The sequence below is a fragment of the Ischnura elegans genome, chromosome 9 (genome assembly GCF_921293095.1).
Source record: "Ischnura elegans chromosome 9, ioIscEleg1.1, whole genome shotgun sequence".
In the NCBI taxonomy this organism is placed as follows: domain Eukaryota; kingdom Metazoa; phylum Arthropoda; class Insecta; order Odonata; family Coenagrionidae; genus Ischnura; species Ischnura elegans.
Genome location: NC_060254.1, coordinates 57,423,078 through 57,438,064, shown reverse-complemented (window position 1 = coordinate 57,438,064; position 14,987 = coordinate 57,423,078). Strand labels below are relative to the sequence as shown.

At 41.4% G+C, this 14,987-nt stretch overlaps 1 protein-coding gene across 1 annotated transcript in view; it reads left to right on the top strand.

Annotated features, from left to right (window-relative positions):
- LOC124165105 (trophoblast glycoprotein) overlaps positions 1 to 14,987 on the top strand; it is a 51,017-nt gene continuing 36,030 nt past the window's right edge. The window contains exon 1 of the mRNA XM_046542392.1: positions 1 to 620. The gene's annotated coding sequence lies outside the window, so the exon portion shown is untranslated. The remainder of the gene's footprint in view (positions 621 to 14,987) is intronic.

Below are 14,987 nucleotides of genomic sequence, written 5' to 3'. Positions count from 1 at the left end.
GGGGGGGAATAAGGAGTGAGGTGCTTCACATGTGTGCACGTTCCACCGCGGAGGGAAGAAAGAAAGGTGAAGATTCCAATGCATCAAGCCGTTGTTGCAAGCGTTGATCTCTCCTTAGGAATTATCGAAGGATTTTGTTCAGCGGATGGAACTTTTCTTCTTCAACATTTACCACTAGTGTTTCCTTCCCTCTATAGTGTCCCAGATACCCCGTGACGCCCTCCGTCCCCCCTCCGATTCCATCGCTGATGTGTGTTCTCCGCTTGTTTGAAATATCTTTGCACTTCCACGAATCGGAATACTGTGATACCTAGTGCAATGGATTATAGAGGAAGGTAATTATAGTGATTTTTCAAGAGTATTATCTTCTTTCGGGTACTCCTATTGTTTGCTGACATTGTCAGAAGTCGCGAGCGTCGAATGTTTTGTGTTCCTGCCGTGGCTGTGGAGGATTTTCTATCTTTGGAGTTCCAATGAGGAATGCCGCCCGGATGCCGCAGCCTGCGTGATCAGTCCTCCTCTTCATCGCTCGGCGCTCCTCATCTGTCTCCGCTTCGTCCGTCCACGCCCCTCGCCATATTATCTGCTGCTGTCCTGTGATCGAGGCGCAAAGAATCAAGGTGGGTCCTACCCTAATTTCGCCCACTCTCACCACTTATTTCGATCCCCGGACGTCCGCCTCGCGGGACATAGGCTGTACTATCTTTGTTTATCGGTGCTCCTATTTCACGCTCTACGACCACCTGCTGCACTCCAGGAATGTGTCCGCTCCGACGGAAGGCAGTCTCGGGTGGAGGAAACACGTTACCTCTCGCGCCTTACCACCTGGCAGACGAGAATTCGCCCGATGAGAGCATATAGAAGTGACTTTTCCATCATGTTGGCAGGCATTACTCGAATCTGTCCACAATGTTTTCAATATTCAAGGTGGCGATGTAGCCCGCCGTTGAGCAACCCAATTTACATGAACAAAAACGAACCAAATGCTGTCGTAGTTATGTTAATACTTATCGTCGACTTGTATAAACTACTTACCTTTAGCCAATTGTAGCTTTGTGTGTAAGTTTGTCTTATACCACTGCGTTGCATGCAGTGATGCGCGTTTGGTGGGAGATCACACCACCTGCATTACTAAATTACTGCATAATAAATAATTTATAAATATTACTTTTAATATTGTACTTCATTCATTCACACGGCGCCTTCAGCGCAAACATACAAATAAATTCAGAGGTAAAGAAAGAAAGGGATAGGAACATGCAATGGAAAAAGGACGTATATTTTTATGACCATGTAGTGTGCAATGGGAGCAAGCTTCGATGGATTATATGCTACAGGTTGATGCTTGGTCATTCCCTGCAAAAAACCCTCGAGGCGGCTCGCAGGGTGTTACATTCGTAGGCATGGTATACCATCCTTTCAACACTATGTCTCAGTGCTGGTGATAGTGGCCTTCATCTCTTTCCAGTTGTTGGAGAATGTGCTCTCTAGCGTATTCGGATAGTGATGAAGATGTGGCTATGTGGTAAGGGTGAGCCGAGGACCAAGTATCGGGGGACTGTATAAGCTATTGTGTGTTTACCATGAAATAGATTAGGCGAGGATAAATTTAGAAATATGTCCATGTGTCGTTGCTCACTACAAAGAATCGGAATCGCAGTTTCAATGTGCCTTGATCGTTCATTACTCATACCTTCATTAGTACTTGTTCTATTGAGCACAAAGTACTCAAGGTTACTGAAAATATTTTTAAGCTATGCGGAACAAGATAGGAATCGCATGTCGAAGGAGTCGTCATTGGAAGTGGATACAGCAAGAAATGACGAGTTCAGAGTATTCGCTAATCAGTACGTACTGTACAGAAGTGTACCACTATCAGTTGTAATCGACAACGGAAAATGAACACTTAGCCCAACCCTACCTTTAATGTGCGTTGATATTTTGGACACGGTGGTGGTCAATTGCTCACCCATTTCCTACACGGGTGATGTCACCTTCCAAAAAGGTGGCGCTGTGACGCACCCGTCTGAGGAAAAGGCGATCCAGAGACTGAAGAATACGACTCTCTTTGTTTTTCAAACTCTATCACAATCGACAATGAAATAAAGTTGTTGAGCAAGCCCATTCATCTCTGAAGGTCGGCCGCCATCGATTTTCCTATTCTTTGGACACTTATTTTCGAGGAGAGTCTGAAAGTGTGTTTGATAGGGATTGAGTGAGATACCTAGCAAAAACTTAGAATTTTTTTTATAAGCGTATGGAATTAATTTTATTTACACTTTCTAGCTGTCATCACTCTATTCAATGCCTATCTAATATATTTAATATGGAAAGAATTCATTCAAATCTTCTAGTATTAACTATTGATGGATTACACCACGGAGAAAAAATTAGTATGCTGCGATTTGCTGACGACATAGCAGTCATAGCCGAGACAGAGAAGGATTTGAAGAAGACGTTGACAAACATGGAAAGGACAATGGCCAGATATCAGCTAAAAATCAACAAAAAGAAGACTAAGATATTAGTTTGCAGTAAAAGAGAGGAGGCTAAAACAAACATCAACCTAGGAAAGCATAAGCTTGAAGAGGTGAACGAGTTCTCTTACCTGGGAAGCCGAATTACCAGCGATGGACGGAGCAAGAAAGAAATACACAGTAGAATAGCGCAGGCGAAGAGGGCTTTCTACAAAAAGAAGAATCTTCTTACAGCTGAAAATACCAGCATAGAAGTAAGGAAACAATTCATCAGATGCTACATATGGAGTATGTTTCTCTATGGAAGCGAGGCTTGGACGTTGACAGCAGCAGAGAAGTCAAGAGTGGAAGCATTCGAAATGTGGTGCTACCGAAGAATGATGAAGATGAAATGGATTGACCGTGTGAGTAACCATGAAGTGCTAAGGAGAGTAGGAGAAAAGAGAAGCCTCCTAAAAACATTAAGCAGAAGAAGGGACAACTTAGTTGACCACATTTTGAGGCACGATGGTCTGATGAAGACAATCGTTGAAGGACAAGTGGAAGGGAAAAAGGGCAAGGGACGGCCCCGAATGAGTTATATCGGACAGGTTATAAAGGATGTAAAAGAGAATAAATATGTAGCTATGAAGAGATTAGCGGATAGGAGAGAGAAATGGAGAGCTGCGTCAAACCAATCTTAGGATTGTTGACTGATGATGATGATGGATTACATTTAGATTATTCACAATTAAGGGCTGGTCACAAGATTCATCACCGCGTACCAATAATATGTGAATGCATGAACAATTTTGGTGGGAAATAAGATGTACAAATGCATGAACCAATTTTTTTCTTCATATGTATTCGCACAAGGTGCATTTTCGCGTGCATGGATTTGTGCCATTAACTCGTGCGTGTTTATGCACCGTGTAATCAGGCCTTAAGGCTCAATTTACTCTTACTCTGAGTTATGTGGAACTTGAGTTGCATCCAGAATAATCGTGAGACATAAATGATAGGGGTGCCTATCCCCAATGATGGCACGCTCTCGTCCCCAAACTCGACAATTCTCATGTACTTTTCTTTTATATGTATATCGCTTGCCCCCAAAATTTGATCCCCCCAAAACTTTTCTCAGTGTCACGACTTGCACACTCCTGATGTGGCCAGCCCTCTTAACCCTTCATAACCCAGAGCTGCTTGTGGGTGAAATACAATTTCAAGACTTCTCATCTTTTGAATGTGAACGTTTTTTACCCAATCATAATTATTGTGGCAGCTACATATATCGCCATTAAAATTTACAGCACAAAAGAACTCGTTGTTTAAATCTTTCCTGATTTGAGTATTCGCATGATGATGCTGAATGATCATGCGAATGAAATAATTCGCCGCGTATAGCAGAAAAATTCGCGAATGAACTGTCATGCGCGTGATCATTCAGTGAAAATTAGAACATGCTCTATTTTGCTCGCATGATCCTGTGAATGATCACGTGATCATTGAGCATGATCATTCGCATGATCATTCACCGTGTATGGCGGCCTCTATAAGCAACATTGGGTTGTAATGGGTTAAGCTACTTCAAATTTGCTAGGCGGCCTATGTCTCAAATTAGCGCTTTGATGTCTCTGGCATATTTTAATTGAGTTATAGTCAGTGTGATAACTGTCTTCGTTCCCAATCTACTCATTGGAAGCATAAAATCATGGATAGCTATTAGCTGTGCGGACTCCATTAATGGGCGTAACCCAAGGGTATTTGGCTGTGGGGGGCAGTGGAGCATGGGACCACCCAACCTCAGGATGGCCTGTGGGGCGTCCCCACGTCAAGATAAAATGTTTCTAAGCCGGAAGACTTTTTAAATTAAGCCTAATTTCTAATGATATTTAATTTATAGTTCTAAAAGTTTAGATTCTTTGATTTGTCAATATTTTCTGGGGTCAGGCGACTCCTCTAGCCACGCTAGTTTGTAATTGCTTCTAGGCCACGAAATGCAGACCCGTGGTTTAAACTTGATAGACAGCATGATCCCTACGCGTATGTAATTTAGCAAGTTTGCTCGTGTTTTCTTGCACATGTTGGCTTTATGATGCCACGATTTCATCGTCTGGAATTTCTTGAACTGAATGACACTTATCATCATCATTACTGGTCAACAATCCTGATATTGGTTTGACGCAGCTCTCCACTCAATTCTCCTATCAGCTAATCTTTTCACACGATCCTCTTCATCAGGCCTCAACTTATGGCTTATTAAGTTTATTCCGTGTTCTTATCAAGGTTTTCTTGTGGCTTCTCTTATCTCCTACTCTTCTAATGACTTTCTCGTAACTCGGTCGATCCATCTGACCCTCCTCATTCTTCTGTAGTACCACATTTCGAAGGATTCTACCTTTGATTTCTCCGCTGCTGCCATTGTCCATGCCTCGCTTCCGTAGAGAAGAGTATTCCGAATGTAAGTTCTGATGTATTGTTTCACTACTTCCATGTTTAAATTTCCCGCTTCAAGTCGATCTTTCTTTTGGTGGAATGCCCTCTTTGCCTGGGCTGTTCTGCTGATAATTTCTTTCTTGCTTCTCCCATCGCTAGTTATGACACTTGTCGCTTGTAAAGAAAATAATATATATGAATCGAACCATGGTATATCTCCTTTCAAACAGCTGCTTCTCAGGGCCGGATCTTGGATGTGAGTGGCCCGGGGCCCATTTTAATGGGAGGCATGGTGGCCCACTGTTTCAAGGTGTTGCAATTTCTAGCGTTATAATAGGAAATGCTAGTAACACAACTTTCAGCAAATTTATTTACAGTATGGGTATATACATATTACTAATGCATTACAATCCATGCACTTTCCTTCATTTACGAGCTGCAAAATCTTTGATGATGCCGCTCAAAACCAATTTACTGAACATGTCTGACTCAATGCTCATCGGAGCACAATTTACAAGTCGTTCCTGTTTCATAGACGTCCTTCTTTTTGTTCTAAAGTAGTTCATTACAGCTTGATGGGTGGGCCAGGGCCCGCGCTCCTTGGCCTTTTGATCCGGCCCTGATGCTTCTCCAAACCGTCTCAGTGCATGAGCTAATCTTGCCCTTCGCATTTTTCACTTTCCACGCTTTCAGTCTCGTTGGTGACTGCTCCATTCGTCGCCGAGGTGATGTTCACTTTTATGGCCGTGGGTGGGGTGGGAGGCAAACAATGACATCATTTCCGTCTCGGGCGCGGCAAATGGGCGCTGGGAGGAGTAGGTAGAGGAGGTATTCTGTTTGGTCTCCCTTTCCACTTGGGCATTTCCGACGAAAACTCAGCGTTGTAGATAGGCGTAGCAGAATACATAGCGATCTCGCAGCAACGGATATAATTTCCTCTGTTCGAGACTTTGAAATCTTCGTCTTCTCTTGGACGAAGTGAACTTTTTCTTGGTTTTCACCAGAAGTCATGACATACGCATCAACGACTGCATCAGTGGCGTAGCCAGGGGGGTTGCGGACCCTCCCCCCCCCCCCGAAATGTAAAAACATAATTATGTATTGTCCTTCATGAAAGAAAATAAAATATTGAAAAATCAGAAATTAACAACATGTTTCTTTAACAAATTAAGTTTTTTCGATTATGAAAAGTGTTAAAATTAGTTTAAAACCCATTACTTAGTACCCGGTTTTTCAAAAATGTTCCCCCCTGGTTTTAGACCCCCCCCTCCCCCGAACGAAATTCCTGGCTACGCCACTGGTCTGCATTATACCCAGCGAATTACCTCAGGGCGTTAGCTAAGTGAATTGTCAGCATTATGCAGTGCTTTACATACACAACACATGGTTGTCATAAACGTGTATAAAATAATAAAAGTAAGACGCAATAATTCTTGCAGGCTGTATGAGCTCCGGCTAAGCATCCTTCGCTTCATGCAAACCGAAGAGTCCCATTATATTTGTGCCCTAGAATGTGAATAGCTAATTATACGATAATTACTAAAAGATAAACTAAACTTGTGCCATAATTATCTCAGGTGTATTTTTATTTTTCGTAAATTTTTTTCACATAGTAGCAATTTCTTCAACATATGAAAAATGCAATCATTAAATAATAAAATATTTTGTTGAAGGAATACTTTTTACCGTGAAATAAAATCAATCAGTCAAACTGTGGCATGTTAAGCGATTAATCGAATTATTACTGAAAAAATAGGAAAGTTGGTAATCAGTAAGATGGCTCTTCGATGCAAATTGTTATTTCGCCAGCTCAACAAGAAATATTTCGAGATAATTGAAGAATATCTAAAAGCTACTTGTCTGTAATCAAGTCTAATTAACGCTGAGAGGCATTGCATGCCACTGAGGCGCTGCGAAACGTCCTCCTGACCCCTAAAACAACGACTTTATTCCGGCTCTGTGCATTAAAGATACATGTGCAGTAAGCCTTAGTCCATTAATTACGCATGGTAATTTTGGCTATTTTTGTGCCCTCTCTCCCCCATTAAGTGAGATTTGACTCGACCCCCTGCCACATGCGATTTTGCAAGGTCCTTGTGACCACTGTCTTTTTTCCTTTCCCACTGTCCCTATCTGGGATTTTTCTTCCTCATAGGAAAATCCTTCCGGGATGGTGGCAGAGAAATAGCATCGCTTGGTTTCGCTAGATTGGGCCTCCTTTGCTTCCATAGCACTGGAGTGTTTTATCCCTCTTTCCCTCCCTTCCAACCCTTTCCTTTCCCTGGAGGCGTCGGCGGGCTCCGATCGCGACGGCGCACAGTGGGCTAGAATCGAAAAAAGCTGGCCAAAACCTCAAAATCGATTTTTTTTAGCTAGGAAGTTGAAACTTCGCATACACATTCTCAAATAAATTGTGCATAACTACTCAGATTATTTTGGTCCTGTGTTTTCACTTTAACAATATATGTGAGGTCAAAGTTGAGCAAATTTAGCGAAAAACGACCACCCTCGATTTTTTCTGAAAATTGCCGACTTTATCCTCGTGCAGTGGTTTTATAAATAGTTTTATCGACAAAACTGTTATACCATCTTAATTGGCACTTCTTATTCTTTCGTTTGAAAGGTTTTTAAAGATTTTCTTTCATCAATAACCATAGATACATAACAAAATGGCGGAGCCTGTTTTCAACCCATTTTTTTACATAAACGTAGAAAAAAAGTAGACATTGTCACCGGCTTACACTAAGTAACTTATATCATGTCGTTCTTTGAAGCTTCTACATTGTGAATCTAAAGTCAAACCTTGCACCAATTTGCAACCCCGAATTTTAAATCGTTTTTTCGAACGCACGGACGACTCCGGTCTGGCCGGCGGCGGCGGAGAGTACGGCGACGCGGCAAGCGGGTGGATGCAATATGGTCTCATTCACTTTTATGTGTGGATAACAGATATATTATTGACAGAAAATAATCACCAGAAAGTAAAATTTATAAATATTGCTACGAATGACTCTCATTATGCAATCGCTGGGCACTGCAAGAGGTGCACTGAAAGGTTTCTTTCTTTGAGTGCATTCCATGGAGAATGGACTTATATCGCGTGCTTAAACTGGGGAAACGGACTCTTTTATTAACTAACAAGCTCTATTTCTAGGCAAGAGCCCTCGATGATCATGGCCTCCACTTCCTAACCTGCCATACATATTTAAAGGCCTTCGGACAACGGTCGTTTTATAGTATTGTTGTAGTGCCGAGTCCTTCGAACTTGTTTTTGGTTTGAACTCCTTTTAGCTTTAAAAGCTTCGGAAGGCATATTACTCACATCGAATAATGTATTCTTTCTAAGAATAACAGTTCATTTTAATCTATGTCTTATGCTCAATATAAAGTATTGATTTAAATCTCTTACCTATATATCAACGTCATTATTCTTTATGAACTGCGCTGCTGACAAAATGGTTATTTTTCAGGAATATTTTACCATACAAACATAACATAAACAAAAGCAACACAATTTACGCTTTTCCCAACTAACATACTGCAATTAGCACTGTCAGCAATAAAAGGGTACTGTTTTTCATTCACTATCTGACGAGTTTTTATCACTTTCACTGTCTGAGCTAAAGCATTGTTTTCTTTTTTCAAAAACGGATCCATTACATTGTTCGGTAAGCTGTGTGTTTCCTCCGGTTTAATTGGCATATTTTTGTCATTATCAGTTATGACATTAGGAGTTGTCTTCGAAATAAATCCCTATTTTGGCCACTCGTGCCATTTTTCTAGTCAACCGTTCACGGAACTTTCTCACGTCCTTATATCGTGCCTATATTGCTTCCCCTGTCAGTTGTCGCAATTAAGAATGGACTCTGTTGCAATGTCAGCTCCTTGAATGAAGACCTTATGCGCGGTTGGTGGCATACCATAATTGTATTTAAAGCGTCAGTGAGAGAGAGAGAAAATTAAATTATTTGGAGAGGAAATCTAGAATAATTGTGATGAATTTTGAATACTTGTGCCTGTTTCATGCTTGGCCTAAGGAACAGCATTTTTTACCTAAACAATAAGGCACAAAGGTGCTCACGAGCAATAATTCATGAGACATAGGCCCTCGTTCCCACGTGCAATTATATTTCGCATGTCCTCACTGCTATCAAAGCCGTGTTTGCACATTAAAGTGCACTTTATATGCGACGCGAAACTAGGATCTGTGGAAATGCACGTTAAGATTCGAGTCGCAGTAAGAGAACAGAACCATTTTTTGAAACTTCTTATATAATCTCTGCTACAATAATTTCACTCGGGTAAATGAAATCATATGCTCGCGTCACTCTCTCATCGCTGGGGTTAATATTATATCCCTGGCATTTCAGATTTTCGAAGATTCTTGCACCGAAATTTGGTGAGCTGCATGGACACAGTTACTTATTGAGAGGGCCTCTTAATCTGACATAACATAATATTCGGGGTTGCATTTTATCCACTTGGCAAGAGTTCTTCTTGCCTCCGAGGATGGTCACTGTATCTTCCTTTTGCATTCGTTTTCCTCCTATTCGTTCTTTCGATACAACCCTGAAAACATGAATTGACGTCCATCTGCACTGGCTAAACTAGAGCAACATGTAAATTGTGCTGCATAAGGAATAGTTATTAATTGCTTTAAATCAAGAATATAAACTAAATAAGAATAATGAACTCTTCAAGCACCAAGACAGTACTTGATTTGGCAAAATTCGGCAAAATCAAGTACTGTATTGAGCCATTTTCCATCACGTTTAAGGAATATATTAACTGTTATTTTTAAAAAGTTTATTAGTTAGTAAAAGAGTCCGTTTCCCCACTTTAAGAACGCGATTTAAGTCCATTCTCCATGGAATGCACTCAAAGAAAGAAACCTTTCAGTGCACCTCTTGTAGTGCCCAGCGATTGCATAATGAGAGTCATTCGTAGCAATATTTATAAATTTTACTTTCTGGTGATTATATTCTGTCACTAATATATCTGTTATCCACACATAAAAGTGAATGAGACCATATTGCATCCACCCGCTTGCCGCGTCGCCGTACTCTCCGCCGCCGCCGGCCAGACCGGAGTCGTCCGTGCGTTCGAAAAAACGATTTAAAATTCGGGGTTGCAAATTGGTGCAAGGTTTGACTTTAGATTCACAATGTAGAAGCTTCAAAGAACGACATGATATAAGTTACTTAGTGTAAGCCGGTGACAATGTCTACTTTTTTTCTACGTTTATGTAAAAAAATGGGTTGAAAACAGGCTCCGCCATTTTGTTATGTATCTATGGTTATTGATGAAAGAAAATCTTTAAAAACCTTTCAAACGAAAGAATAAGAAGTGCCAATTAAGATGGTATAACAGTTTTGTCGATAAAACTATTTATAAAACCACTGCACGAGGATAAAGTCGGCAATTTTCAGAAAAAATCGAGGGTGGTCGTTTTTCGCTAAATTTGCTCAACTTTGACCTCACATATATTGTTAAAGTGAAAACACAGGACCAAAATAATCTGAGTAGTTATGCACAATTTATTTGAGAATGTGTATGCGAAGTTTCAACTTCCTAGCTAAAAAAAATCGATTTTGAGGTTTTGGCCAGCTTTTTTCGATTCTAGCCCACTGTGCGGCGTCTCCATCCTTTTTCCTTCCTTTCTTCCCCCTCCCCGGGTGCGCGGGCGTATAAGCTTCGTGCTTGGTTCCCGGCCCCGGTGCGTTGTAACCCTGGTGAGGGTTCGCCCAGAACCCTCGAAGTCTCTGTCTTTTTTCCTGTAAACATTCCAAGTAGAAGTGCAAAAAAATCCACATGGGAAAAATCATTTGTCTTGATCGGAATTCGAACCCGAATCTCCTGAATTCGCGCTACATTGAGCCACCAAGGCATTTCATTGCACTATTCATCATTACTGATCAACAATAACCAGTCCTTTTCCTTTCCAATAGATGTCCTCACAGTCACTTGTGTACTTTGTGTATAAATGTATGATGCATGCAAGATCAGTCACCTGACGATGTAACCAAGTTACGAAACCCGGGTCGTGCCCATAATTAAATAACAGTGAACCTTACAAAGTTTTAATTCCTTACTTCCAATATGGAGAGGTTTCACAAAGTAAAGCCTGAAGTTATTAGTTATAAATCGTAAGATTGTATAAACATTACTCGGGATAAGATTTTGTAAGATTTAACACTTTCCCGGCGAACAGAATATATAAACGTGCGGAATTCCGAGAAAAGTTTATACATTCTGTTCGCCGGGAAAGTCTTTAAATCTTGAAAACCACAAGATTTTTTAAATTTATCTCATCTCTCATTTCTCCTATCAGCTAAACTTTTCGCAAGCACGCACTTCTTCACTTTCTCTCCCTATTTTTCCAGCTCCACATTTTTTTTCGAGCTCTTCTTTTTCCGTTATTACTCTCCACTTAGTGAGGGGCGTCCATTAATTGCGTGAGGTGATTTTGGTCAGGACCCCCGCGTGAGATTAGGTGACAATCGGCTTGACCCCTCTCCCTAATCTCACTTGAGATTGTTCAAAATACGTATTTTCAGTTTAAGTACGCTAATCTATGCTTCATTGCGCTTGTTTTTCATAAAACAATTTGTTATTATTTCTATCTAAAATGAGTAAAAGCTATCATTTAAGATTACTAATATCGAGTCTACAATCACATGTTACACTGTTTCTTGCGGAAAAAAATAATGTGATTCTTGCCGTGATCCCCACGTGAGATTAGGCGAGAATCGGCTGGACCCCTCCCCCTAATCTCACTTTATATCGTTCAAATACGTATTTTCAGTGTAAATAAGTTAATCTATGTTTCATTGCGTTTTATTTTTATAAAAAAATTTATTTTTATTTAAAATTATTAAAGGCTATCATTTAGCATTACTAATATCGTAGTCTTTAATCACATTTTACACCGTTTCTTACGATAATAAATTTCGTGATACTTGCCAGGACCCCCACGTGAGATTATGTGAGAATCGACTTGATCCCTCCCCATAAACTCCTAACGTAATTACTGAATGCCCCCTATTAAGTGTACTGGTATTATTTTCCGCGGTGGAAGGGTATCACAAAGTAAAGCATGAAGATTTTAGTTGTACCAACAAGTTTCCATGCCTTTTCGCTGTGGCCGTGCTCTATCTGTGTCGCGCATTTGTGTTATGACCCTCTCTCGTGCGTAATTGCAATCTCCTCTCTGCGCAATCCTTGAGAACGCTCCTTATAAGGAGAGGATCGCTCAATCTTCCACTCTCTTCTCCAGTCTCCGACCGTAATTCCGCCGCTCCCCGAAGGCTGCTCGTTGAATATCTATTTGTATGCGCGTGCTTAGTGTAACGCGTTGTCTCAAGGCATGTAACCAACCGATAGGAGACCGACTCCTGTGTCTGATACCTACTCACGAATGTTACAAAAGAGGATCCTCAAGTAATCCTCTAAATGTGTTGTCACCCACCGCGCATTCAAATGGGTTTACAGAAGTCACCACTCGCGTCGCTGACGGACAAATATATCCGAGTTTAACGGGGAAATAAGGTATAATTATAGGGGTGTCAACCTACACTTACATTCATGATGATGTGATTTATCGAATTCATAACTCTTCAGTGCAATTACTTGCATTTGCAAGGGCCATACAGCAATATATTGGGAAAAAAGTTGATCCTATTGCACTCATCACCTCGCCGCGGATAATTTTTAAAGCCTATTAAAATCCGACCAAAGTGGCTACAGAAATCATCCTTATATGGGTTGGAATTGGGCCTCCTCTATGCATTCTCCTTGTACCTGCTCATTCCCAGTCTGTCCGTCGATGGACACCACCCGAAATTTAAGTATACCGGGACTAGCCACGGTGAAAACTGTACGGAGTCACCCGCAATGCACAAATTATGCGAAAATTCCACGGAGAAAAAAAAAAATCATTCGCCTTGACCGGGATTCGAACCCGGATCCCCCGATTGGACTGCTGAGAATATTATCCAACGATTTGATCGCTGGGTTTTTCTTTTTAATAGGAAAACATCGTTGGCACATTAATGGCTGATGCCGGGTTTCGCTTGACAATGGGCCCTTTCCGCTTCTATAGCGGCAAGGTGGTTTACCCCGTCCCTCCCATCCAACCCTATCCCTATCCCAGAGGCGTCGACGGGCTCCTATCGCGGCGGCGCCTCTTTCCTTGCTCCTTCCCATCCAAACCCCTCCCCGGGAGCGCGGGCGTATAAGTCTCTGACTTGGTTCCCGGCCCCGGTGTGTTGTATCCTTCTGAGGACCCACCTAGGTGTCCTGATCTCTTTGCTGAGCATATTGTGCGACCAGCAGTCCAAGTCGTGCGCACTGTGCCACAGCCGGAGAGCAAAGCTCAATTTTTGACACCTAGATACCACGGTGAAAACTTCACGTGGCTTGTCCCGGTATACTTAAACACACCAGCTTGACCGCTATGGTCCATAAATTTCCACAGAGGGTTGATGCCTCGGTGGCTTGACTGGCTTTAGCACTTGACCGGAAATCGGCGGATCCGGGTTCCAATCTCGGTCTATACGAATGATTTTTCCCTCTCTGAATTTCGTGCACCTCCCGAAATGTTGGTTTGGTAAGGTCAGGTGTATACTGCACTGCCTGGGGGGTTGCGCTCGGCATTGATCGGAATTATTATTCCGAACGGGTCTCATTCTTTACAGTGGATTCCGAAGGGTTGCGATGCAATCGGATTTTGTTGTGTTCGAAAATGTTCAGTCCGATAGCTCACTACGTGGGCTCATCGTCGTAGGAATAGTAATTTTCAGGTAAAACTAATTCCGACCGCGTTGCTAACCTATCTGAATCAGCCGTTCGGAATGAAAACCGAACGGAATAATTTCGATCGGTGCCGAGGAAAACTCACCGGCGCACAGTGGGCTGAAATCGAAAAAAGCTGGACAAAACCTCGAAAATGGTTTTTTTGAGTATGGAAGTTGAAACTTTGCACAGTTGTTGCCAACACATTAGTGCATGTTTTGACGCAAAATGTTTTTCATGGGTTAATTTTTTATATAAAATACATAGCCTCAAAGTTGAACAAATTTGGCGCAAATTGCCCGCTTTGAATTTTTTTCGAAATTCAGCATGTTTAAACTAATGTCACACCTTTAGTAGTAATTCAATAGCAACAAAAATTTATGACATTGTTAAACCGTTTGTAAGCATTGATTACCATCAACTTTCACGACTTAGTTGTTGTATTTGTGACCAATACGATACATAATGGCGGACCCTGTTTTTCGTCGAATTTTTGTGTTTACGTAGGATTTTAAAAAAAGGATCACCGAGTTACCTCGAGATATTTACACCACATATACTACAATGTATATAGTTTACGATAATTGGAAGTACAGCTGCGACCACCTGCGACGCCGAAATTAAGATCGATTTTTCGAACGTGCGGTACCGCCCGGAGCTGGCTGCTGGCCACGGGAATTGCCGTACTCGACGGATGTTGGATAGTGAATCATTTTAAGCAAATTTATTGTATAAAAGCTATGATATATTATTACTACATTTATTTTACTTTTGTTGTAACCTGATTTCTTTACTGTCTTGTAATATTTATCGTCGATGCAGTACAAAATGGCGGACGCTAATTTCAGTAACATTTTTGCCCGTGTGTGGCTGTATAAAAAAAGGACACCGAGATGCTCTCAGATATTTACATCGTAATTGCATCAAGCCATATAGAGTCTCCATCCACAGAAATAATCTGCGACCGTTCGCAAAAAACAAAATAAAATCGATGTTTTTACCGTGCCGCGCAGTCCGCGGCTGCTCCCTGGGCGCATGGAATGTCGTGACGCAGCGTACATTATAAAGCGCTATGAAGTCTTTGCTGTGGTTATGTTTGATTCCAACATAATTATTACTATTTCAGTTCAAGTTGGTTTGTTGTCACTTTAGGTAAATGAATTCGCTCCTCTATCCATTTTTACTGACTAGTGTTTATTTACCAAATTCCCGAATGCAAACTAGTTGACTTGAAACTCTCACAATTCCGCACGTGCATTGTACCCCTTCGATGGGTAAAACGGCTCTATTAGCCTGCTTCTA